Genomic DNA, 26,506 nt, shown 5'->3' on the forward strand with positions numbered 1-26,506 from the left:
AGTTGATGAAAGGAAGAGTAAAACTAAAAAAAAAAAAAATGAAAAGGACTACTTTTTACAGTTTGTGTAATTACTGTTTGACACATATAATGGGCCATATTTTCCATTTTGACAGCACATCCAGAGCCATCTTTTGTCTTTATGTCATTGCCTCTGGGTATGCATGAAAACAACACCATTACTACACTCAAACGTGGCCAGAGCGTTTGTTGAACAGTTGTACACTTCCATCTTCTTACATGAGCAGACCTGTTCTAAAAGACAGGCTTGTCACATGCTCTGATCAACCAGAGTCAGTCAGAGGGATTTCTGAAGCGTGTGGAGTTTTTAACATGGAAATTGGCTTTGAACCCCATCTGCACAGGTCGGCACATCTTTGGGCAAAGCTCTGTTACTGCTGACAGGGAAAATGAACCATCAATTCCTCATAATGTGGCCTGATTATAATCCTACTTACCCCCCACAAACTCAAACTTCGTGAATTTCTGCACCCTATGAAATCTCTAAACTCAGAGACAAGGAAAACCCAATGACTTTTTTTTTTTCCAAATGGCAGTCAAACAGAAGCACCATCAACATAGCAATTGCAAAGTAAAATAACCCAATCAACACAGCAGTTTTACAGCAGTGCATGGTGGTTTTACCAACACATTTTAACTCACATCACACAATGCCCAATATATAAGAAAAACCTAGAGAACAAGGCCATATAAATCTTTAAGAAAATTAAAGTGATAATAAATAAACTTTTAAGTTTGACATAAAATTCTGGCACCATGAAATGATTAAAAAATATATCCTACCTGTGTAGAAATGTTGATTTCAGACCCAAAAACCAAAACAAAATAAAACAAAAAAAAAAAAACAAAAAAAACAAAAAACAAAACAAAAAACAAACAAACCAAAAAACTAAATAAAGATTCATATATTAAAGTCTTAACAAGTGAATGGGACACTGACTGTGAAACATGATACAAACCAGAGCAAAGTTTGAATGTGTGAGGTGTGTTCAGCAACTTCGGGAAGGGATCTGTCAACGTCCAATCTAGGATGTCTTTATTTGACACGATTGGTTTGTTAGGTTTCTTGAGCCAGTCCAGCCCGCTGGTGTCCCTTTCACCCCTAAAAGCAGCTGGGCCCTGACCCTTGCAGCACTGGCCCTCAAAGCTGAGTTCTTTTCAGCTCAGGCGTATGGGGAACCTCCCTGTTCCCTCCCACCAGCAACATCCCATTCAGCTGCAGAGATAACTTTATTCATCTTGTGCATCATTGTATCCATTTGAATGCAGAAACTATGCAGACACTCAAGTGAATTGGACTAGCGTGCGTGCATGTGTTAAGCACAGGAAAGAAGGGGAGGTGTTATGTCTTAATTTCTTCATTTTGACAGAAATGTATGCATGGCTTCACTCTGGAAAACCACCTTCTGCCTTTTCATTTCAGTACGAGTGCTGAGAGTATCGCATTTGAGGAAGATGGTGTTATGATTACATGTTAGGGTTTCAAATATGTAATCATACCACACAAATTCAATGCATTTTGACAAATACACCAAATGTGTGCAGGTAACTCCTGTGTGTCACCAGAGTTAATTTACATGAAAGTGCTAAACAGCTATTTTTTTTTCCCTCTCTTTTTTAATTTGGTAAACTCTGCTCTCCTATTTCTGATTTAGCGATGGGCAGCTGGCAGGGACAGTTGAGCTTATTTTCACCTGCCTAACACCAAAACAGCACTCGGACCACCCTGCTCTTCTCTCATCATTCATATTCAAGCCAGGGCCTCTTGACAAGTCTGCTGATCTCACTCAATGTTTTGTAATTTGAACAATACGTTTTCACTGTGTGGGCAAAAATGCTGAGGCCATCACACTTCTTGAGGCCAGTCTTGTGAGACTCAACTGAGGCAGAAGCTCTGAATTATTCCTCCTCTGAGAGAGTTATGCTTGTCAGTGGATCTGCCTGATCCCAGACAAATCTAATGCAGCAGTCTCACAGAGCAAGAGATCCTGTGTTTCTATACTAATGTGGCCAGAAAAAAACTTTTCTTTATTTAAATATAAAACTCATACTGAAGCAGAACAAGTAGGGTGAAAGCACATAAAAGTTTTTTTTTCTCACACCGCACTTCAGTTTATATATTATATGGCACTCCTGAGTTTTTTTAATTGATGATTTAGACATTTTATGTCATTCTAAAGCTGTTTTTTCATGTTTTCTTGAATAGAAGTTCAGCCATAAGGTCAACAAATAGAAAGGTCACTCTCAGATTTATATGATAGTGTTCCTTAGATGATCTTTTGATTGAATTTTGCTCTGAAATGTTGGAAAAATAGGGCATTAATGCTGGATATTTGCTATGAAATACTGCATAGACATCAGTTGTGTTTAGTTTAATGTTAGACTTAGTGGATACAAGACATAGTCCTATAACTGATCAATTCACATATCAGATTTACTTGCATTTTAAGTCCATTGACAAATTTTGGAAGGCTGCATCACAGCTAAAATAAATGTTAAAAACCTCTGTCCCAAACTTCAGCTCATCCTCACCACTTTAAACTGCCATGTGGTTTTCTGCTACATGAAGATACTCAAAAATATGATTCTTCATAAAGCGCGCAAATATTTGTGATGTAGCCATTGGTAAAAATCCTTTTGGGGATTTCGATATCTAAAAGAGAGAGGTTTATACATTAGCGCTGTAGTTGCAAAACACTGTTGATATTCAAATGATTATTGTTCAAAATCTGGGATAAGCCTCTGTGTGAGAGCTCTTCTAAGTGCCTACAACTATTGCTAATTCCCCTCACCATTGTGGGCCGAACAAAGGCCTTAATCCCATTTCACTTTTGCAGAAGGCTGGGGCTATTTTCCCTCTCATAAACCAACAACACTCCCCCTAGCCAGAGCTGAGAGGTTCTGAGAAAGGGGCCAGTGTGTGTATACTTCAAGGCTTTTTTGTCCAACTTGGCTAGTGCTCTGCATAAACTTTTAAGTGGTCCCAGTAGGCCTCAAACACCTTTTGCCAGAAAAAATAAGCTACCACAAACTGTAAAAAGGAAACCAAACACTCTCTTAACCTGGACAATACAAAAGAAAATATATGAAGTCTTTTATAACTCTGATTGGGTCTGGGCTGCAAAGAGTTAACATGTTTTTTTCATGCACTAGTAAAGGAACTTTCATTCTTCTGAAAGCAGCTCTCTTTCTGTGCGTTGTAAATCCTTTAATACATTATTTATAACATGGTGGTCCACTATCAAAGCAAGTGAAGGAGGACAGGATTCAGTTCTTGTACTTTGTAGTTTAGCTTTAGCTTGCAGCAGAAAATAAAACCACTTCTGTGACTTTGACATAATATTTTCCTTTGTTATTCAGCCCACTTCATGTCTACCTTTCAAATTTATGCTTTAATTAAAACAAGTAACTGTTTCTGGGATTTTCTTTTTCTGCTCATTCAATTACAATGACATCACAGAGCCCTAACTGCAATTGTGGATATGGTCAAGAAACAGAATTACTTTTACTTTTTAATAATCAAAAACCAGCTATGCCATTTAATTTTGATGCCTCAACTGAAGATTATTTCATCTCTGCTCATCACTGAATTTCCCTTTAAATACACAAATCTTATGGATGAATATTAAACATTCCATATACAAGGATGACCTTTAAAAACTATTTTTTTCTTATTTAATTCAGCTTTATACATAACAGTATGAGCAGAATATATTCAGTAGGAGTTCTTGAGTGTACGTGGAAATGGTAAAACTCTCTGGAGCAGACAGCAGCGCCACAAGCCCAGTTGTTTAGTAAGTAAGTGGTGGTTTTATTCAGCTGCTGTGTCATGTGGTGCATGTGAACCAGCATGCAGACCAGCATGTGGCCTGTGTTGGCTCATGTTAGGTGTGTAGTCAGAGAGTCAACTAGCACTTAAAAAACGAGGGGCACGGCAAATACAAATCAGCCAGGAATTTTCTTCGACAGCCAGACAAACCGCACTCCTTTAATCTTAATCAATTAGACACCCACGAAGTGCAAACAAATCACAAACCTGTCAGTGTACACAATACAGTGCAAAGAATCTGCAAATTACATGCGGTGTAGACAAGCTGCACCCCCTTCCACCAAAGCTGCTGGGTTGAGTCCTCTAAAAACCTTCACATTACCCAGATCATATTTGCGCCATTGACTTACAATGTAATAAAGAGGATCTCTTTGCTAAGATGCCCACTGGAATCCAGAACTGTTAGCTTAATATCCACTGGGATCCACTGAGGTGAGTGTAGCCTTTCACATACAATACTCAGTCCTGGAAAGTGATATGTCTTTGCTTGATGTTAATGGTTTGTAACATCCCAAGATAGCAAAATTTATCTCTGGCAAACCCGGCCTAATTTTATTTCCTTTGCTAAAGTTGACAGAGAGAAAAGCCATTGTTAAAGTATTATTGAATTTTACATGTGCATACAGGGAGTCATGTATCAAATTCTACTAACTCTTATCTGCACAGAGGACCACCTGAGGCTTTTTAGGGGGATGGGATTGGGGGTGGGGATTACTCCTTTCACCTGCTTTCCAGTGACTGACTTTAAATTGAACATAAACGAAACAACAGTGTTGTAAAATTTAAGAAATGAAAGGTTTGTCATTGCTGAAGCTAAATCATAAATCCAAGTAACTTTTATATTACTAGTATACAGTATAGAAACTATTACTGATCATCTCAGGAATGATGTGTTTACAGCTGCATGTATTGGTCTCATGTCTTGAATGGTTTCAATAACATTGGTGAATTAGTTTGCTAAAACTAACAGCAAAATCCTTGTTCAAGGCTTATATCAAAAGGTCTGCAACAGTTTTACTTGCATGCAGTAGCACTCAACAAGAAGCAGCTGTTGGGATTGGATTTTGTGTTCCTCTCAAATGCAGCAGCTTACTATTTACTGTATATGGGGAACATTAGAGACAATGATGATACTGCATTAAAACCACATGGTCAAGATGTGGGATTATGAGGAAAAAAAAAAAAAAGGGAATTTAATGACGATCGTAGCTGCATGTTTTTGTTGCCAAACCTTAACCATATTTTCCATGACCACTGTCTTTCCATAAGCTAAACAAAGTAGCTTTAGTTGGCTAAACCTAACCAAACCTTAACCATACTGTACTTGTCATGAGCAGATATTGTAGGAATAATCAATTGAAAACTTTGGCAGTGAACACTCAAAAATGTTGTCACTGAGCGTAAACTCGTTTTTTGAGAAATCGTCCAATATCAGCGGTCTGTCTGGTGAGTGGGCTGTGTAAAAATGATCTTTGCAACCAACATGTTGTGAGTTTCCCCACAGAAAACGTCCTGGCAGTAGAGTCTGGCAGTAGAATCATCTGCAGGGTGTCCTGATTCAGTTTACTAATATCCATTCAACTCAATACTGTCTGTGGTCGCAAAATCCAACCTAACTCTGCAAACTAATTTATCTGGCTTTGAATGTAGCGATCACAGAAGCCACTACGATACTGAAAAACACAGCTTTTGGTTAAATTCAAGTGTTTTGGTGGTTTGTGTTCTGCTTCCTTCTGATCTTCTTCTGGCTGCAGAATTACAGTTTGTCATCATGAAGCAGTTTTGTGAGTTTCAAAGTGCCTTCTTGGCATCTGTCCCAAAAGTTAGAAGTTAGAAAATATAGTCTTTAATGTCAGTTTCTTAAAGATGCTTCATCTTTTTATTCCACATCAGAGCTTTTTTAGAAAGATTTATTAGTTTGAGGTAAAAAAAAAACATTTGTATTTACAGAAGGAAATATTAGTTTAGAAAGTCAAAAGACTACAAATTCTAATTCTATTTCAAACAGCCTCATGTTATAGTGCTACTATTTGCTTAGAACAACAGCGTACTTTTACTTTATTGAAGTAAAAGTAGGTTGTACTCTGCTGATCTAACAGTGATCAGTAACATTAATCACTTGTAAATAGCTGTTTCTCTTTTGGGTAGTGTGTGTGTGTATGGAGGAAAGACATTAATTTATTAAAATACTAAATACCATTTTTGGTGGGAAGCACATATAAGATTATATGTAATGCCACCTATAATGTTATACAATACCAAAGTTACTGTGAAATCATGTCATGTTAGGTGAGTTTAATCACTTGCAGCTAAAAAGACAGTGATTCCGTTTTTTTGCGATCTTGGACGTGAACTTCTTGTAACAGTTGGATGGAAATGTATTTAGACTGTAAACTGTTAACGACTTCTCTGTAATATGACATTTGTCATAACCAAGTGAGCCAGATCATGTGGAATTATTTCTCTGGGGCAATTAAGATGACAGGGGGGAATTTAAGGGAGGAAGAGATTCCCATCCCTCTGTGCTGTGGTTCTTGTTACTGCTAACTTTACTGTTGTCCTGAGAATACAAACAGGGTCATCAGCTGCTTATTTTCATCTGCCAAGAGGAGTTTCACCAAAAGGCGAAAACACACGCAGGGACTACCGCGCCCAAATCACACCCCCATCTGTGAAGTCACTGTTACCAACCAGTAGGAGTCGCTAATGTAAAGACATCGTCCCTCACAAGCTTCACACCTTTAAATACAAGCTTATGTTTTTACTGGAACTTGCACAACTAAGCTGAAGGTACCGTTGTTACCGGCTCACATGTATTCTACATTTCTGTACATTGGGGTTATTGTTATTATCTGTAACATGGTATAACCAGAAGTGACTCCTTGAATTGGCTTGGATACCTCACTTTAAGTTCACATTATGTAAAGGGTGCATACATCAATGAAGGAATTGTGTTACTGCACACTTTTTTTGTGTCTGTAATGTGATCACATGAAATGTCAATTAAATATGAACTTTGCACTTGTTCATGCTTTTTGTGTGAGACCCTTACTGTGCTGATGTCAGGAAATGGAAAACTGATATAGACTGAAGGTTGACTTCCATCATTCTTCTATTTATTTCATCATATTGTAAACTAAAATATTTTTAGGTGTACATCTTTGTTAAACATATTTGTTAGAACCAGCATATGATAAAGATTTGGGTTACTCGCCTTTATTTGTCTTTCTTTTCTTTTGGTTAAAAAAAATATATATTTGAGGTTTTAGTTAAGATCTTTTGAATTAAAAGTAACTTAACCCCAGTCTGAAAATCAGTTTCACTGCCCTCTCTGGTTGAAAGATTCTATCCTGTTGCACTTTTGACTGCATCCAACAGGGATGGTGCACCAGCACCCTGGAGTGCATTTCTACATCAGTGTGGGCATGCTGAGAAGATAAACCAATGAGGTCAATAAAAACAAGATGTTAACTTTCAATATTTTATTTCACACAATGTATAACTGAGGCCAGTGGGGATGTCATTTGTTTTGCAGGTAAATCCTGATACGGGAAAGTATTGGACACAGTATAATTTTGACCTGATGATGGTTACATAAGAAATCTCCTCTATGGACCATGAGTAATTCTGTAGGAAAACTTTATGGCAATCCATCAAATAGTTGTTATGATATTTCATTCTGGTCCAAAGTGATGGACCAACTGACCAACCAACAGTTCGATATCCCCATCCCTAGAGCCATGCCTCTAACAGGCTAAAAAACTGTGTCCACATGGCCACATTTGGGCTATTTGCTGTTTTGGCACATTTGACAGCAAAAAGCTGGCGAACAAGTAAATAACACAGACAGACAGAACATTTTTATACATTTCTATATCTTCAGATAGTGGAAGAACATTGAGAGAGAAGCAAAACCTCAGTACTCACACTAGCTTCAGTAATCCTTTGTGCTTTGTATCTACTGAACTGTATCAGACTTGTGCTTTTGAGATGGCTGGTAACTAATGACAGAGTGAACCAAGTATTTGTGCTATGGCCAGTGGCAACTAATAAACCATGAGCTTTTAGAACAATGTTTGATCAGAACTGTTTGATTAATTGCAATTTTCAATTTTAACCTTCCAGCCAAAGATTATGTAATAATTACGTATGATTACATTTACATTTCAGCCTTATCTACAGTGCATTCAGAAAGTCTTCAGACCCCTTCAATTTTTACACATTATGTTATGTTGCAGCCTTAGGCAAAACAAACAAACAAACAAACAAACAAACAAACAAACAAACAAACAATTTCCCTTGATCAATCTATACTCAATATACCATAATGACAAAATGAAAACAGAATTTTAGAATATTTTGCAAATTTGTGCAAATGTGATTCCTCCCATTTCTCTTGATCATCTTTGAGATGTTTCTACACCTTGAGTGGATTCCACCTGTGCTGAATTCAATTGACTGGACATGATTTGGAGAAGCACACACCTGTCTATATTAGGTCTCACAGATGATGCTGCGTACAGAAGGACACCCAATTCTAAGCATCGTGTCTGGTTTCCTCCAGACATGACGCTTAAAATTAAGGCCAAACAGTTCAATCATGGGATCTTGGTCACCTCTCTTACCAAGGCCCCTCTTCCCCAGTTGCTCAGTTTGGTCAGGCAGCCAGCTCTAAGAAGATTTCTGGTTGTTCCAAACTTCTTCCATTTTGGATTCATGGAGCCACTGTGCTCTTGAAAACCTGCAAAGCAGCAATAATGTTCTCCAGATCTGTGCCTCAACACTATCCTGCCTCTGAGCTCTGCTGACAGTTTCTTTGATCTCATGCCTTGTTTTTTGCTTTGGTATGCATTGTTATCTGCAAGACCTTATATAGACAGGTGTGCACTTCTTCAAATCGTGTCCAATCAAATACATTTACTAGCCAAGGTGTAGAAACATTTCAAAGATGATTGAGAGAAATGGAAGGAACCTGAGATAAATTTTAAGTGTCATAATAAAGGGTATGAGTACTATTATATTTATTTCTTATATTTATTTATATAAATTTGATATTTCAGTTTTCCCTTTTTAATAAATGTGCAATCATTTCTAAAATTCTATTTTCACTTTGTTATGATGAATGTAGATGAGGGAATTTTTTTAACTATTAGCATAAGGCTGCAACATAACAAAATGTGAAAGAATTAAAGGTGTTTGAATAGTTTCTGAATGCACTATATGGACGTATTGTTAAGCTGTTTGTATGACTAGATGATTTACATATACTTTTATTTTTTTTGAGACCACAGTTTGTATTTGCTCTGCTGTTGCACTACCACAGAGCAAAATCACATTCTTAACAGTGAGTTTGGCTGGTTGTAATTTAATGTTATCAATTTGTTAACACAAACTTAGGAGTGGGTGAGTTTTGCCCTATTTTGCTTGTGAAGTATTAAACAAACAACATTGGTTTGTTCCATGATACAGTACCATAGCTTATTGAAAACTCTTAAACAACCCACACAGCACAGGGTGAAACAGTCACTTTTGATAGGTGGAAATTTCTCCCACTCTACTTATAAATTAACTAAAATGCTTTTAACTTGAAAAAACAAACATCCGCTCAAGTAAGGGGTAAATGTTGTTGGAGGTTGAATTAATGAAATATCATTTGGAGCGGACAAACATTCTCAAACGTCAACTGTTCTCTCCAGAAGTGGACAGTCCACTTAAAAACTGAGCATTTGGCGACTCCAGGCACCACAATCATCTGTGTGTCTGGTACATAGTTCTGTGTTTGCAAATGCTGATAGTTTAGCATTTGCACACAGCGTTCTGTATTGGTAATTAGCACAAGTGAGAAACCTTTTCGGAATCCTAAGTTTGTTTCAATTTTTATTCTATTTCAAATCCATAAGTTCATTTTAATCAACACTGAAAGTAATCAGTTATGAGCATGTAAGAAAAGTGTTTGTACAGATAATGCGATGACTAGATATTGTATACTGTTTAAAAACTTGTATTAATCAATCATTTCAACATAGAATCACATGACTATGTATACGTGACAAACCCACAGAGAATTATCATCCAGTGGACTATTATTCTTTCTTAGCCTCTTGCAGTTGTGCAATTGCTTTGATTTTCCAGTCTGCACAGTTACTTCACGGTTAGTGAGGCTTACAACTCTCACTAACTCCTTTCCAGGAGCAGCAGGTAGCTGTTTTCAGCAAACAAGCTCTGGAAAATTTAATGTACAAAGTTATCGACCATCTGGTGATAACAAAGTCAGACACCTTGAAAAACCCAGCTATTTTTCTCAGCAGTTGGTGGACACCAAAACAGAGTAAAGAGGAGACTGATCATTAGACTCACGTTTGGTGGGTGACTAGAAACGCAACTCCAATAGGACGACAGTGTTGTGCCATGTTTGCAAGATGTCTAAGTATACAAATGTTTGCTAATGTGCGAGTTGTACAGTTTTGCTTTGCCTCCAGAAATGCTGCTATTGCAGCTGTATCTGTTAACTATTAACCAAACTTAATTTTCATTACATCAGGGTCTGACAGATGTTTTGCAAGCTATAACAACAGCTGCAACTGCAAATATGTACATGCACTGCCACATAATGTGTCCAAACAGCTAACTTTTTAAGCTAAGTAATACTAACTACTCCAACTGTGTTAAACCCACCCCTCTGAACCTAACACAGCTGGATAATATATGCTAATGTATGTCAGAAAAAAACATCTATAGATATAAAGATATATGCAGAATTAGCTTTCATCTTCTTTTAAGATTTATGAGAAATACGAACAGTTTTACAGAATTTTACAGAACGAAATGTGGATTTTTTTTAAGGATTGGGCGAGAAGCCAAAGATAAGAAGAGAAGAAAATCTTTGCCTTTGTGGTACTGTATAAAAAAGCATATGTCTCGGAAACTGTACAATACAAAAGAAGCACTTAGCCCCAGTAACTTATTGGTCCTATTAAGGTCTTAACTGTTGTGATAAGTTGTAACATCCATGTGGTCATTAAATAAAATCTCTTATCAGGTGTTCACTTGTGAAGGAATTAAGCAGTAGTTTAGTAAAGAACATTTTCACCTCAGAGTTTAATTAATATTAAAGGAGTGGCAAAACAATAGCCCCACTGCATTTGAAATCTTAACCCCAGGTGCCCTCATTTGGAGTGCCTAGCATATCTCCATGCTGCACAAGTCTAATCTATGGCATGTCAGCGTGACCAGGTGAAAAGTGGCGTTAATTCTATATTGGAGCTGGGCATGTGTTGAGAGCAGCGGAGACAGGTAGAGCATGCCATGGGAGTTAGTGTGTGACCTGACAGGGATTGGCAGGCAGGGTGTTAATTGGATAGGTGCGCCAGTCCATTTGTGTTGGCCATCCCATCGCAGAAGACATTGTACCTAGTTCTTGACTCCCAAGACAAGCTGCTGTGCTCTTCTTAGACATGCTCTGAATATAGCCAGTGAAATTATTTGTTTCCCCAACAGCCACGTGACTTTCCCCAGACACAAAGCCAGGGGGATGGGGAAGACAATACAACACAAGGTAGAGCCTCTCTAGACTACAATGGAGGTTATTTGGACTGGTAAGAATTCAATGTGTATGTGTGCGCGCAAATAATTCAAGAAAATATTATATATGCAGTGAGTTGTGGCAGCAGGACACACAATTGTTTGTAAGTTAGGACATTGAGATGTCTGCAAGGTGACACTGTGAAGTTAGTTAGTTAGTTTTTTATGAATATAAACTGCTGTTTTGCATACTTGAACAAAAAATATCAGTTCCGATATCAGAACATTTTTATTAACTAGTGCCACCAGTTAGTCGTTTGCAGTGTTAGGGAGCAACTATGTAATTAAATTACAAAATAAATGTAATTGTAATCTCTTACAGTTACTAGGAAAAATGTGTCATTAAATAACAGCTGCTAATCAAAATGTTGGTGATTGATTTTCGGTAAAAAGCTGATATTTAGAATACAACATTCATTCTGTTGCCTTGCATCTTTTTGCTGAGCAGGAACATTTTCTTTTGGCATACCTAGGAACAAAATAGGTGATAGATGTGAGATTAAATCTCATCTCTAATAACATCTACAGATGTTGTGTGAAGTGACTGTCATTAACATCTATAGATGTTATTAGAGATGAGATTCAATAACTAAATTCATTATTCTGTTTTCATTAAATATTAACTTGGAGTGGTCATTAGGTTGTGAAATTTCTACAAGGCACCAACAGATTAAATTACTAGTACTGAAAAGGTGATCAAAAATATAATCAAATGTAATAAATCATTTGGTGAAGTAATTCAAACAATTACATCACTTGTTACACGTTTAACAGGGTAATTAGTAATCTGTAACCTATAACATTTCAAAAGTAACATTCTCAGCACTTGTCATTTATTATTCAAGATAAAAGAAGCTCTAAGCATATTCAGCATGAGTTTTAACTTATTTAAAGAAGTTTGCTGTTTATGTTTGCTTCTGAAATTTCTCTAGCTACAATGCTGCTAAACCTTTTGGAGGAAATTGCTGTAATACAATGATTTCCTACCACCATCATGTGTCAAATATGTCATGTCTTTGCTAAGTAGCTTTGTAATAAACAGGCGCTTTCCTTTCATATACACTCTGTTAGATCTTATTTTGCGATAATAAGTGTATTAATCTCCATGTGATGTAAATACATCAAAACATAGAATATAGGTGAACACAGCAACGAAGAGGCTGTGATGAGCTATTAAAGCTGTCAATGTCACAAAATGTTCCATCGTTACCAGTGATGAGCTGAAGCTTGCCTCTGAAAACTGGCACTGACATGTTTGACATCATTTTCTGCTAAAGTTGATGTTGCTGTATTCTTGAATATATAGCTGACTAAGCTAGCTCACTGGTCTTGCTGCTTGTGTTGCACTGTGAAACTACAACAGGTGACTGGATGATGTCCAGTGGAGTCTTAAATAACTTTAGATACCTGGCCTGATGATATAGGTTCAATTGACATTGGTGACAATGATGTCAAAAATGCCAACATCAATCGCTTTGTACTTCTATAGCTTTCTCTCAGCCATGTTTGGAAAACTCTTCCATGCCTTTTTTAAACTCTAAAGTCTTTATTTTTCTGTCTTATTGAGAAAACTGCTGAAAACATGAATGTGGGAAAATTGTTTGGAGAAATGTTTGATCCTCAATTTTGCTTTGCACAGTGGCTACAAACATTTTCTTCTCTGCTGTGCTGTCTGATGAGCAAACATGGTTAAAATTATAAATGCTTCTGAGTTATCACTGTCAATAGTCATGGACTGTATTTGTCAACCATGATTAATATTGACTGATAAATATATGTTTCAAAATAATTAAAATAAATGTTGGTTAAAGTGAATTTAAGAGCTTACTTGTGTATTTTAGCATGAATCTGTAAAGCCAGCAAGTCTTCTTAAGTATGCTGTACATTGAATATTAGTTCAAGTAATACATGTCAAGTCCAAATGTTAGAGGTATTCTCTGCCCCTTAAAAATTTCACTTCACTTTTAATTCCATTGGACAATGTGAAGAATTTCTGGGCCAACTCAGCAGATCCTGTGTTCAACCTTGACCTATGATTTTACAAATGCTGTGAACCCATTAGCAAAATGTATGTCCCAATTGCTAACATGACTTAGATTGTGTGAAGAGACTGTCAGATCCAGGATTCCTCAGTGGTGCCAGTTTGACAGGGCTGCAGCTGTGTGGTGTGGCTATGTTGTGTGTGTGAAGAATTAATACAATATTTTCCACACTGTGGATAGTTTTTTTTCTGTATGTTGGCAGAGTACTAGATGCTGAAGTAGTACGACTTAGAAAGGCATTAAGCACTTAGGAATAAATTACTGCTCACTCTTAAAATGTCTAAGCAAACGCAAAATGACAAACGAGTAAAGGATGTTTTTAATATCAGAAAACTGTAACTCTGCATTGCATTTTTTGCTTTGTATGTACAAATGCACAATTGCACATTGCTATGCCATATGAACTAGTGATGTCTGCTTTTATTTGAATATGAATGCTCTTTTAATACAGCAAAGGGTACATGCAACCTTCAATTTAACCTTAGCCATTGTGTTCGATGCAGACTAGCCTTTCTATTGTTAAAGATGCTGCATCTTATTTTTTTTAATAAGCAAAAGGATTAAATTAAACCCCATGCAATCCAAATGAAATGGGGATTTTTGGATGCATTCATACAAAATGTGTCTGGAAAAGATAATTCCACTTAATGGAAGCATTTAAAGAAGTTGGCTGATGCCTCCACCGCAACTTGGATTATATCGTGTTGTTTTTTTTTTCTTTCTGCTGTCATAATTTATCTTAAAAAGGAGGGAAACTCACCATTAGGATGACTTTTTACCACCATTTCTAAATAGGATATTTATTCATTTTGATAGATGCAGTAAATGGTGAGTTTTTATACATTTTGAAAGGTATCAAATGAGGTATTTTAACATCAAACTTTATTATTATCATCATCATTCATCTTCCTCTTCATCCTATTAGTATTGTTATTATTATTTTCTTTGTTATTTAATCTTATTTAACTATCGTTTCCTTTCCATTTCCTGTCACTATCTAGCTTTCTCGCAGCCTGAGTTGGGGGCTGGAGTGAGCTGTCAGATTTGCGGGCGATATCTCAATTAAGCAAAAAAAGGAAAATCTATTGTTTACGGGGGTGTGAGAGGGTATTTCCAAGCCGCAGGCTTTAAAACGGGAACAAGAATGTGTTCGGTCAGCTTGAACAGCGCAGGAGGATTTTGGGGAGGACTCCTCCTTTGTGACACATGCAGCACAGACATAATGAATTATATTATAATTACAAAGCACAGTCTGTAGAAGTGGACAATATAGATATTTGGCCAGGGGGTGGAGTGTGCTGCTCCATAGAGACTGGGCCACTCCAGACTGCATTTCTATTCAGATCACTTTAACTTAGACAAATCTCAATATGAATGAATGGGGCTTTGTCCGGAAAATAAAAAACATTTGAACAAGGACGCCTCATCTTCTCATACACTGGGGGCACATAAGCAATTTTATACACGTCTGAAAAAGATATTGAGCTGCCAAGACTTTACTTTTTTTCACATTATCAAAAAAGTACTCGCCACGTATTTATCTATAAATAATCCAAAATAACAGACAGAAATACAAACATGTAAGAGTCTTTTAATAAATAAATGTTTGTCGGGAGAAAAATATTACACCAGAGAACAATGATTTGTGTGGGGGAGTGTGCTGTGTGTGGTGATGGTGGAGGAACTGTATATTGTGGAGAGACTGGGCAAAGCAGAGCGAGCAGAGAAGCAGAGGGGAGGGAAGCTGGCAGTGACTGAGAAGATGAGGATTTGACGGCAAGGTGACAAAGAGTTCAAACAAAATGAGGCTTGTAGATTAGCTGCACTCCCCTCAGTGACAGGTGTCATCTCTTGGGGCAGTCTGTCACTCTGCCTGCTGCCACTCTTTATATAATATGAGGAGGGAGAGGAGGAGAGGCAGCACCACTTGCACCTCACAAGGCATGGCCTAGCCTGCTCTACCTGGCAGCTACTGAGATTAAAGCCTAAGTGGCAGAGGGAGCCACTGAAAGTCAAGCAAATGTTTATTTACCTTTGTTGTGATTTTACTTTAATGATTTCATCATAGTCTGAAAGTTCTCATTGAAAGTCGATGTGAAATCACTTAGTCAGGGACATTATCTTATAATAGAGAAGCCTGATGTCCATAATTACTCTTTGACAGTGTGAGAGTATGCCATTCAAGTAATCTATATTGCCTTACATCTTAAATCTGTGCCATATTAATCAATCACTTTCTTCATTCCTATTCCTGGATGTATTAGGCCATTAAACAGCTTTTTTGTGGCAATATTAGATTTTTATATGAATTTTGCACCAATGTGGTTAAAATGCCTTCATGTTTCAGGTATATAAAGAGCTAAATTGGCTGGTCAAAACAGATATTCCCATCAGGTTTATTCATTTTATCCATACAATGTTTCTCAGTGGAATTTACACAATAGCTATATCATAACGTATATAAATACCAAGATTTAGGCTACATATGGTGTGGTGTAAGATTGTATCTATATTAGCCACTTCCAAATTCTATAAATATAGGTTTGTCTAAATAATACCACCCAACCACAAAGTTAACATATATTAAAAAAAAAAGGTTACCAGTAAACATTTACTACCACCTAAGAAAGGCAACGCATGGAGAAAGAGCAATAGAGAGAGAGAGAGAGAGAGAGAGTATTGTTCTTTTGTAAAGAGTCGGTGCCCAGACCTTTAACAAGTCTGTGATAGAGGAAGGTATTAACTAAAGCTTGGAGGGAGCCAGCTCACATCATCCTGGTGACATGCAGGCTGAGACCTGCTGCTCTCTGCCCAGGACTCCAGCCATCTGCTCCACAGATTGCACTGAAACCCACACAGCAAGCCCTACTGCCACCCCTGTGGGTGAGAGAGTCACCAGAGGGTCAGCTACTTCCTCAGGACTTTCTCCCTTATACGTTTTGACTGCTCTTACCTGTTTATGTTGATTTGGGTCGCTAAGCAACCCAACTAATAACCTCATCATCTGCACTTGATTGACAAACTGAGAATCTACAGTATGTCTGACAGGCAGCGAGGGAGACTTCACAATGGGAGGGAACAAGAAATGAAGGAGAAAAAAAAAAAGAAGTATTCCGATGTTTGTTTTTGACAGATGAGGGATGCCCCCTATTGACTTTGTCAGGGAAGCTCGTAACAGGGGTAGAGAGAGTAAAACCAGAGCACAATGGTGATTTTAAATTGTGAAGAGAAATAAATGGCAGCATTCTCGGTTACAGCCACATTAGTGGGAAAACGGGTCCCTAAGATTATATGGACAAAGGAAGGACTTAGGTTGAAAATTCAGACGGCCAGTATACATTAAGGTTTTAAAATATTCATTGCACAGGTTGGAGGGGATAGAAGGTTATGTGAGTATTTGGCGCCCTCCCGAATGGAAAATTCTCTCTGAATAACAATCAGGTTGTATAGAATCAGATGTATAATGAAAATGAAGATGAGTGGTAGCTGGTTATCACTACACGGGGCAGTTTCTATAGCCTGGAAAAGAGCCAACTACAAATATATCAGCCCAATAAGTCCAAGTTAAAAAATAAAGCATGAAAATCTGTTGACCTTTTTTTTTTATTTATTTATTTTTACGTGGTTGATTCTCTTACATTCCAAAATGTTTTGCTTTAATGAATTTCCTGATAAAGCGATTTCACACACTTGCAGCATGACGGCATCTGTGCCCTGTGCATTGAAAAACAAGTCATATGCCTCACAGTGTGTCTCTGGTCTGTGAACCAGTGTCCGTTGGGGAAAGCGACCACCCTGGGCACAGTTGTGCTGGAGTGAGTAATGAGGCAGGCTTTCCACGATGGCTGATAGAGGTTCCCATTAACAGCCATGCTTCAGGGTATTCTCTGTCTGTGTTGTGGAATGGAAATGAGATCTGATAGAACCATGTATAATTTGTTGTCACATCAAAGTGACACTTATTAGCTTTATTTCCTTATCATTGTTACATCTACAGTACCTCTGGGTAAATATTTCAGTCAAGCAGACTGCTGTTAGCATGCTTTTGTTATGTGCCTCTAAGTATAGCAGTAGTCAGTATAACTTTCATTGATTGTAGTTCTGTAACAACTGGTTATAGAAACTTGTGTCTATTGACACGCTTTGAAAATTGGATACAACAAACGAACTTTACACCACAAATAGATTTCCTGAAAGCGTATATCCAACCATTCCCTTGGCTAAGAAATAGTTTGGGCATTTTAATTCTTTTGGGAGAGCAAACCTTGTTGTCATTTTCCTCATTTCCGTGTGTCATTTCTTTTCATCGCCAAGGTTGATCATCTTATTAGTAATATCATCTTACAGGAGGTAAAAGTTTTTGGTGCCACACTGGTTTTTTCTTATATGTTTTATTCATCAGTTGCCATTCTCACATAGACATACACATTTGCTTGTGCACACAGACACACAAGCAAACACGTACGTTTTTTTCCCATTAATCTCACAGCTATCCTGAAGTGGATTATTTTGAATTTATCCAACAGCTCTCTTCATATCTTGTGACTTTGAATTGGGATATTGCTGGATGGACCACTATCAGAGCAGAATTATTTTCCCCAACTCCAGCAGAGAACTGAGCATTGAAGGGCTATATTTTACCATTGCATCTATAGATGTGCAGCATTATAACTCATGAGTGGCACCTCATTTCACACAGCCTAATGGCTTGACACTGAGAGCACACTGGGGATCCAGGCAGGGGAGCTTCCCTTCAATTTTTTTTTTTTTTTTGGTCTAAGTTTTATGAGATACAAGGATTAGGGTTGATTGAAAGTCACAGTGAGCTGCTACACAGCACTGCAGTACATATAAGGTTTTACATGAAACTTTCCTCATTGATAACTTAATTCTATTAATGACACACATGCAGCCCATGTTATAGCACTCAGACTTATGTTTTACAAAATCCTCAAGCTCAATTTTCTCTGCTGAGAAAAAACAAGTCAAAGATAAGTTCACATGTGGGTCTTTCTACCTCTCCCCTCAAAAAAAAAAAAAAAAAAAATCACCTCAGACTGCAGCTGCCTTGTGATATTTAACTGATTTAGATAGAGAGAAGCAGAGACTGAAGCACAGTCTACTCCTCAGTGAACTTATCTTACCCGCCTGGATGTGACAGACAGTGTAGCCCTCCAGCTTAGTTGTCATACACCGGCGACCAGTCAGAGCTCGTCAGGTTGCATGATTGTATAATTGTGTTGTGACACCTTGAACCCGCCGGTGGTATATAACCATGTTAATTTTCTGATAGCACACCGTGGGCCGTTAGAATCAGAGTTATGATGGGTGTAATTTGTGCCTCCAACGGCAGAGTGAAAGGAGCGGGTCATCAGCAGGATAAATACAAATTAAAATTGATGCAGGTCTCATTTCTGCTTGACCAGTTTGTGTTGGGAGGCTGCAGAGAGCTAGGAATGGTACACTTGCCATTTGTGCCATTTGGTCCTCCATTTCAATTCAGAGCCTGAAGGCAAAAAACTCCAAATAAAATGTACCTGCCCAAAGATGTGCTGCAGTATCACAGGCTTGATAATAAAGCTCAGACGGTTGGAAATATAGGTGCTTTCATAGTGCACAAATTCAAGTTATACCTCTATGAAGAAGTTTCTCATATGAAGTTTCTAACACCTAATTTCATGTTAAAGCTGTGGCCAAAAATAAATAATGTTACAAGGAAAACAGAAAATAAAAGAAGAGAAGCGCAGGGTAGAGTTTTGATATTTTTCCTATATCAGCTGGAAGATTGAACATTGGACACTTTAAATAAAAAGTATGATTTGTGAAACAATGCATGAGTGACAGCTTCATTTTGATTTCTGTATTGGCTGTTTGTTGCTCTCTCTGGGCGCATGTGTGTGTGTGTGTTTGTGTGTGTGTGTCGTACATCCAGCAGAGCCAAAGAGGCATCCGCCTGAACTCCTGTCACAGCTTCTCTGACTGGGAGTTCAAGAGCTCTTCATTACAGCCTCTGCGCATCTGAGGGAAAGAGAAACAATGCTTAGAGCCCAGTGCACATAACCTTTCCATTCAATCAGCAGTTCAAACTGTCTCCCACTACTGCAAATCATTCTGTTTCTAGCTAGTCAAGTGTACCACTGAGTCAAAAAGGCTGCTATCAAAAATGGATAAAAATATCTTTCACTGTATTGACCAACGGAAAGAAACCAAATGATAATCTCAGAAATAAAACTCATACTTTTATGTGATCATAAGACAAAATAGGAACTCTGAGTTAGAACGTCTGCTAAATATGTACATTTATGAAAATAAGTGGTAAAACTAGCCTGACAGTACAACCGACGTCAAACAAAGGCTCGTCAGTAATGTTTTATACAAATCCACTGATATAATAATTATACTATCCCCAGTCTTTAGTGGAGGTTGATTGTTCTTGCTGTGAGCTAACACACTTAATTGTAGTATGCAAATGAGAGCAATTACAAAGCTTTTAGGTGAAGAGATGACAGCTGAGGTTGGTTTTATTGGAGGCCTCGTCCAAACAGTTGTCATGGAAACCACATAGAATAACGCAACTGTCAAATGGATATAATCTCATGATATGTACAGAAATTGCCTCCTCTCTACTTGGTGTTCCACAAACTGATCCATGTGAATGGGAGATTTTTTTGATTACTGAACAAATTGTCAATTTGTGCTGTGCAAAGGAAAAAGAGGCTTCGTTAGAGGGAGAGAAACGTTGGAATGGATTCAATTTCCAAACCAAAGCTTCATAAGAATGTAAAATATGCTTTCACACACAGTCCGAGATGCTTTGAGCTTTGTGTAGTGTCAACAACTGGCAACATGTATTAGAAAGGAATTTCTCACAATTATTTTTATAGTAGTCATTCAACACACATATCTGTTCACACTGTGAAGACTATGACTTGAACAAAAAGGCCCTCATTTAACATCTGTTCTATCGGTAAGTAATGTTGGCTATTGATATGTGACAATTTTATTTTCTGTACATCAAACGGACTCACACACAGTCTACACTTAATCTAAACTGAACAGGCTTTATTTAGGTGAGTGCTTACTGTCAGCGGAACCGCCCAGAGTCACCTTTCCAAACGGCTGATAGCATGACAGTCCTAATGATGGCGTTGATGACTGTCATTGTCTACAACATGACACAGGACACTGCCTTTCCAATTAAACTCATCACTGCCATTTTTCAGTCTACATGATTTTGTTAAAAAAAATATCTACATCTTGCTGTTGGAGTTGCACGATCTTTAAATTATATACTTTTTAGATTTGTTTTTTTAATCACTCCTAAATGAGACATTCACCATTCTATCTTTGTTTATCCCAAATTACAGCAAATGACACAATCACTGCCGCTGGTATGCAAAGCAAAAAGTTGTGGTGTAAATTTTCTATAACAATCTATATTACAATTACTCTTGTGCGGGCTTTCATGAATTAAATATGAGTTGTGTCTGAGAATGAGATGTTATAGAGGTAAATGACAAGAGGCAGCCTGTAATTGAGGTGGTGGCAACATGGGCCTACTGAACTAATCCCTGACTCGGTCATGTGACGGGCTGCTCACCAATGGCGGGTAGTTCTTTTCACCACAAAGCCAGGGCAGCTGGGAAAATTGATTTCTCATCTGAGCTGTATTTGATAGCTTTTGAAATCAAAAATTGAAATTAACTAACCTACGCCCCATCATTACAAAAGAGCAAATTAAACTGCGCAACAGCGGTTCCTCTGAGCTATGGAGGCCTGTGAAGAAACAAATTCAAAGATGCAAGCTCTTCTCGGCCCGTGACTCTCATGCTTTCTGTCCAGTATAACAGTAAAATCGACAAATAAAATGTTTTCTCCCTGGTTTAATGTAAACCAGCATACAACTGCTATTTTTTAAACATAATTTACAACACAATTTACAGCAAATTTGTTTCGTTTGAGTGAAAGGTTAAAATTTATTATTTAATTAAATTAAAATATTTTGTCGTGTGGCTTCATTTGAGCATGCCATCAGGTATAAATTGTATTTTCTGCAAATATAAAAATTTCCAATTATTTAAATTTAGTATGCAGAATAAAAGAATATTTTTTTCAAGAATAATGTATAAATAATCAATAGATAGAGGGAACAGCATCATTTTTTTTCTTTAAATAAAATTTAAAGTTGTATTTAGTTGTGGGGAAATCCATCTTTAAAGACAAAGATGGATTTCCCAGTACAACAATTACACCTGCATAAAATTTAGAGTGACTCATTTACTGTTCATTACTGGAACAATCCAAACAGCAACTTAAGATGCATTCAGGAGTAAACTCTCTTTGTGAGAGTGAGTGAAAGTGGACAAGACGTGAAGCGAAACAAGGTAGCTGGTTACACTGACAAACGACATGCCGAAACAGATGTTCCTGCAGGTGGACATGAAGATCAATAGGCGGTGGAGAGCAGCGAGATAGTTACCTGAGCTGCTGGAACTTGTAGCAGATGTTAAACAGACTGATGCCCTGGAAGGCTGATCAATGGACAGGAGGCAGATGGAGGAGAACATGGAGGAGTGCTGGGAGGCGCTGTTAGCAGAGAGAAACATAAAATAATGGGAGTCACATTTGATATGCAGATGGGCGCCTGTCCACAACGTTAACCCATCAACACAAAAATAATAGGCTTCAACTTTTGGGGAAACTTCAACTCAAGCCAAAACTCTGCTCCCTTAGTCGACTTCTGTGTCATGCTAATTACTGGTGAATTTCCCCTCGTCAAAGTCAGGATCCTGCAAAGCTGATTATTTGTCCCATTTCATAAATCTGCACAGGTAGGTTAGGGCACTGTGATGACCATTATCGAGTGTGAGAAACAAGAGATTCAGCAGTTTTTCTGGGCTAAAAACTTGCCTAATTAGCAGTGGTAAGAGGTAGTGTCAGGCTGTGATCTAACAGACTATCACCTTTACCTCCCATTAGTGAATTAAATACACACTGAAAATCCCAAAGCATCTCCTGGCCATCACTACTGGGTATAACTAGTGTGTTATCAATCTTTTTTTTTTTTTTTTACAAGCAAGCATGTGTCATAAAAAGGCTTATTTGTGCTGTAGTGGAAAATATTTTTCTGATGTTTTACAAATTCAATAAGCAAGAAATATAATTAAAAATATTCGTTTGGCAGCTTGAACATATCACATGAATTACATTTCGAGTATGATACAATGCTTTTAAAGCAGTGAAAATAAATTCTCTGAACTGTAATCAGGCAATTTCAAACTCAAGATAGGATTGCGGTTAGTAACAAGTGGAACGTCTTTCTCAGTTCTTTCCCCAACTACTGTACACCTGCATGAGTACATACACACCCACAGACACACTCGCTTTCTGTACGCACACACACACACACACACTCGCGCACACACACGCACAGATTTTCTGACATCCAGCGTCCCAGTGGCCTTGCTGTCCGAGAGGCAACTTGAACTAGGCGATAACCTGATAGACTTTATCTTGTCTTCCCTGGGTCTCAGTGAAGCCTGAAGAAGACACTTCAACTGCACAGCATCCCCCCAGAGTCCTAACCTTCCCCTCATCTCTCCTCGCCGGGTTCGGTGCCTGAGAGCTGTCAGCGGCCTGTTGCTTATTGATGTTTCTGCATGTTTTATGTCTTTCTGAGATATGACGGCCCTGACACAGTACTGATTTCAATCAGCTTGCCCCATACCGCAGAGAGTGACAGCTTGGGAAAGTAAGAGGGACAAAAAAAAAAGAAAGAAAGAAAGGATTGGTGGGGATGTCATTGGCTCAGATCAGCTCATGCCTTGTCTCTGACCGGGGATTCTCCTCCCTTCTAATGAAAATGTTTCATTCACATCTCACATCTCATGCCTCACTCACTGATGAATTCAATAGAAGAAAAAAGAGAAACGAATAGTGAGGGGAAAGAAATTCAGCTTTTGTCAGATTGGGGAGGCAAGAAGAGAGGATGACCCCTGAGCCAAAGGTTTTGACACTGCATCAATCCCTTTAGGGGTGAGGCCTGCTGGACCAGCTCTGGCTGAAGATTACTGCAGCACATCTGAGGGATGGCTGCTCTATCTATTTCACACATTCTATGCAGAGGAGAGCCTTGTATGCTTTGGATCCTGAGCTGCCCAGTAAATTAGGTCTGAGATCATTCCATGGAATGAGGGGAGCTATCCAAGGCAATTCAACTCCAAACCATTGACAGAGAGCTTACCGAGTCCCTGAAAAAAAAAAAAAAAAAAAAGGAAAGACACATCTATTCCCTCTTTCTCTTTATGATACCAACTACAATGTACCGTGGGTAATCCCAATAAGGCTCTTTACTTGCAAATTCAAGTATATGCACACATGTACCGATAAGACGCTCCCACGCAGCTTTCTCACATACGTGTTATTGACAAGCATATCACATTTGTTCGGCTCGCGCCGCTTTTGTCCCGATCTGAGGTAATATCTTTGACTTATTAGGTGGCATGATGGGAAAATATGGCGTGGTGATAATTGTAAATTCTCATCAAGATTTCAGACTGCTGGGGGAATGTGTGTTGGCCTGTGTTCAAATCGGTGTCCAAAAACCTCTGTGTTATTATTTTGCTGTTTTATATTGCTGTTACCCAGAACAGTGTCGATTTAAAGAATAAGATAATAAAATATTTATTCTCTTAGGATTCTTAAATTATTTTATATGTTCACCAATAGCACTTCTTGTTTATTATCTGTGCTTTATTTTTTTTTTTCATTGCTTTTCTTGCCTCTATTTCCTACAGTGTTATTTCTTACTTTAACTCAATCTAAACTGGACTATAAAGTAAGAAAAAAAAATCTCTAAGATCTCATAGTCCTTTCAAACTTGTTTTTGTCTGAATCTGATAAAGCGCAATTTATTCACTTGTGTTTTCACTGAGAGATATCAAATTAATAGCTCTAGTCGGGGTACTTTACTTTGAGTGCGCAGTCATATTTCACTTTCAGTTTTTTTTATAGAACACAATTACTGCAGCCATAATGAGATTGAAAATAAAGACTAAATTAGCTGTCATTAAATTATTTCAATTTCCTTCGCCTAATAGAAGATTGTGACAGGTGTCATAGTTGCCGTTATGTTTGGCTTCGCAACATGTTATAATGGATAATTGATCCATCAAAAAACATCAAGCCAAGGCAATAACTGGCTTGAGACTGGCGTACTGAACATGCAGAAAATCGAATTTAACCCCATGTTGACTAAGACACTCCCTTGCTCTGTCGATCAAGCATGTCTCTCCTTGACAGCTCTGTTCGCATGTTGTTAAATAATCTAAAGGGAAAAAAGAAACATGAAAGAAAAAGCAGTCTCAGAGGAACTGTCACAGAGAAAGGAAAATGCCATGGGGGGCGAGGAATGCCTTCAGTCAGACAGCTTTTCACATTTTAATTTCAGTCTGCGGGACTGACTCATGGTAGCGCCTGAGTGAGTGGGTCCTGGGAGTCAGGGCTCGCGCTGACCCCTGAGCATAGACAAGCCCAGAGAGATGTCAGCTGAGAGCTCCTGAGGATCACCAGGCTGCCAAGCGCTTTGAAAGCTGCTGCCAATTCAGCCTAAGTTTCAGCTGAATGGTCGCTACAGAGAAGGGGAGCGACAGCAATAAAAACAGGTTGCAAAAGGAAGAGAATTTGCTTTCAAAATGTATTTGGCCTTTGACCTTGCATCCAACCCTGTGGCCTCTCTCTTTGAAGCTGAGCATATTTTTTTGAGAGACACTGAAAGAGGGGAGGGTTTCAGGGGTGGACTTGGGGCCTGTCAGTATAAATATATTAATAATCTGACAGCTTCATCTGCTTTTGAGGGCTAGACTTGACAGCTTCACAATGGCCTGCGCTGTAGTCCTTCTCGTACATGTCTAGCTTTCCTGTCTGAACAACACAGAGAGTTTATTAAGACATCACACTCCTGTGAAGTATTGATTTTACACCAGTCTCTGTCACTTACTGTATTAGCCCAAGCTGGAGCTCCAAAATAAACTATGACAGCTGCATGTAACCTGCTGAATATGTTTGAGAGAACTGCTCAGTTCAGGTAAATTTGCTTTTTATTTTGTTGTACATCTTTAATCTAATACCGCCTGGCCAAGTCCCATGATCAAACATAGAAACACAACACAAAAAGGCTTTGATTCTTTTTTTTTTAAAGAGAAAATTGAAATTTTTTGACAGTGACAAATAAAGAAATGCATTAGAGAAGAGATTGTTGCAATTAAGTTTCTGCAGCTCAGGAAAAGGAGCGAATGCTATCTTGAACAAAGGAGGGGGATGTGCATCTGCCTGTGGAAATGTGCCCCGCCTCTCAGACAGTGGGTCTGTCCATGGAGAGACAGAGGGAGAGAGGGGTCAGAGGGAGCACAGGTAATTGAGGTGTCCCCTCCCCTCCCTTTTTTCCAGGGCTTCTCACCCCATCCTTTCACCCCCCCACCCTATCCACACAGCGGGCACAATTACGCTCCCCATCACCCCACCAGCTGGCCCCCGTGATCCCACACTTCTTACAAAACGCGACTCCATCGGCCCTTTCCCTCTTAACCTCTCAGCACCCGCTCCAGGGGAATGGTAAGGCTGCACACAAAACTGGAAAAAGAACTCAGGCAGTTCTACTACTTTTAACACTTTACAAAAAAAAAGGAAAAAAAAAAAGAAGTTGAGTTAAATGCAGGTTGTGCATTGAGAATTATGGCAGGTGTATAGAGCTGACAACAGGCTACAGACTGCAGCTTTGAAAAATTATTTAACTGCATCAGCGACTATTGAATTTAAGTGCCAATAGGAGGCTGTGTATTAGTTATAGTAAAATATTGTCATACTGGGTAACAAGACACTGCCAGTGTTGTGATAATTAATTTTACACTTTAAATTAGTAGAAATCTGACACATTTTGATAGATTTGAAGCAAATTGAAATCCTCTTTTCAATAAACAATAGCCAGTCATACATCTAGTATACTAACAATTTAAATCAAACCGTAATAGCTATCA

General features: G+C 38.2%; 1 long non-coding RNA gene across 4 annotated transcripts in view; it reads right to left on the bottom strand.

Annotated features, from left to right (window-relative positions):
• Nucleotides 1–26,506, bottom strand: part of LOC139633846 (uncharacterized) — a 109,360-nt gene that overhangs the window by 21,320 nt on the left and 61,534 nt on the right. For 3 of the 4 annotated variants that reach the window (XR_011693840.1, XR_011693839.1, XR_011693841.1), the window contains exons 5-6: nucleotides 21,952–22,058; nucleotides 19,399–19,490 (exon numbers count right to left, since the gene is read on the bottom strand). This is a non-coding gene — a long non-coding RNA (uncharacterized lncRNA). Of the gene's footprint in view, nucleotides 1–16,214; nucleotides 17,364–19,398; nucleotides 19,491–21,951; nucleotides 22,059–26,506 lie in introns of those variants that run through there. The other variant, XR_011693846.1, reaches the window with a different exon arrangement.

This window comes from Trachinotus anak, unplaced genomic scaffold (assembly GCF_046630095.1).
Source record: "Trachinotus anak isolate AG129_WGS33_773 ecotype Australia unplaced genomic scaffold, CSIRO_AGI_Tana_v1 ptg000002l, whole genome shotgun sequence".
NCBI lineage: Eukaryota > Metazoa > Chordata > Actinopteri > Carangiformes > Carangidae > Trachinotus > Trachinotus anak.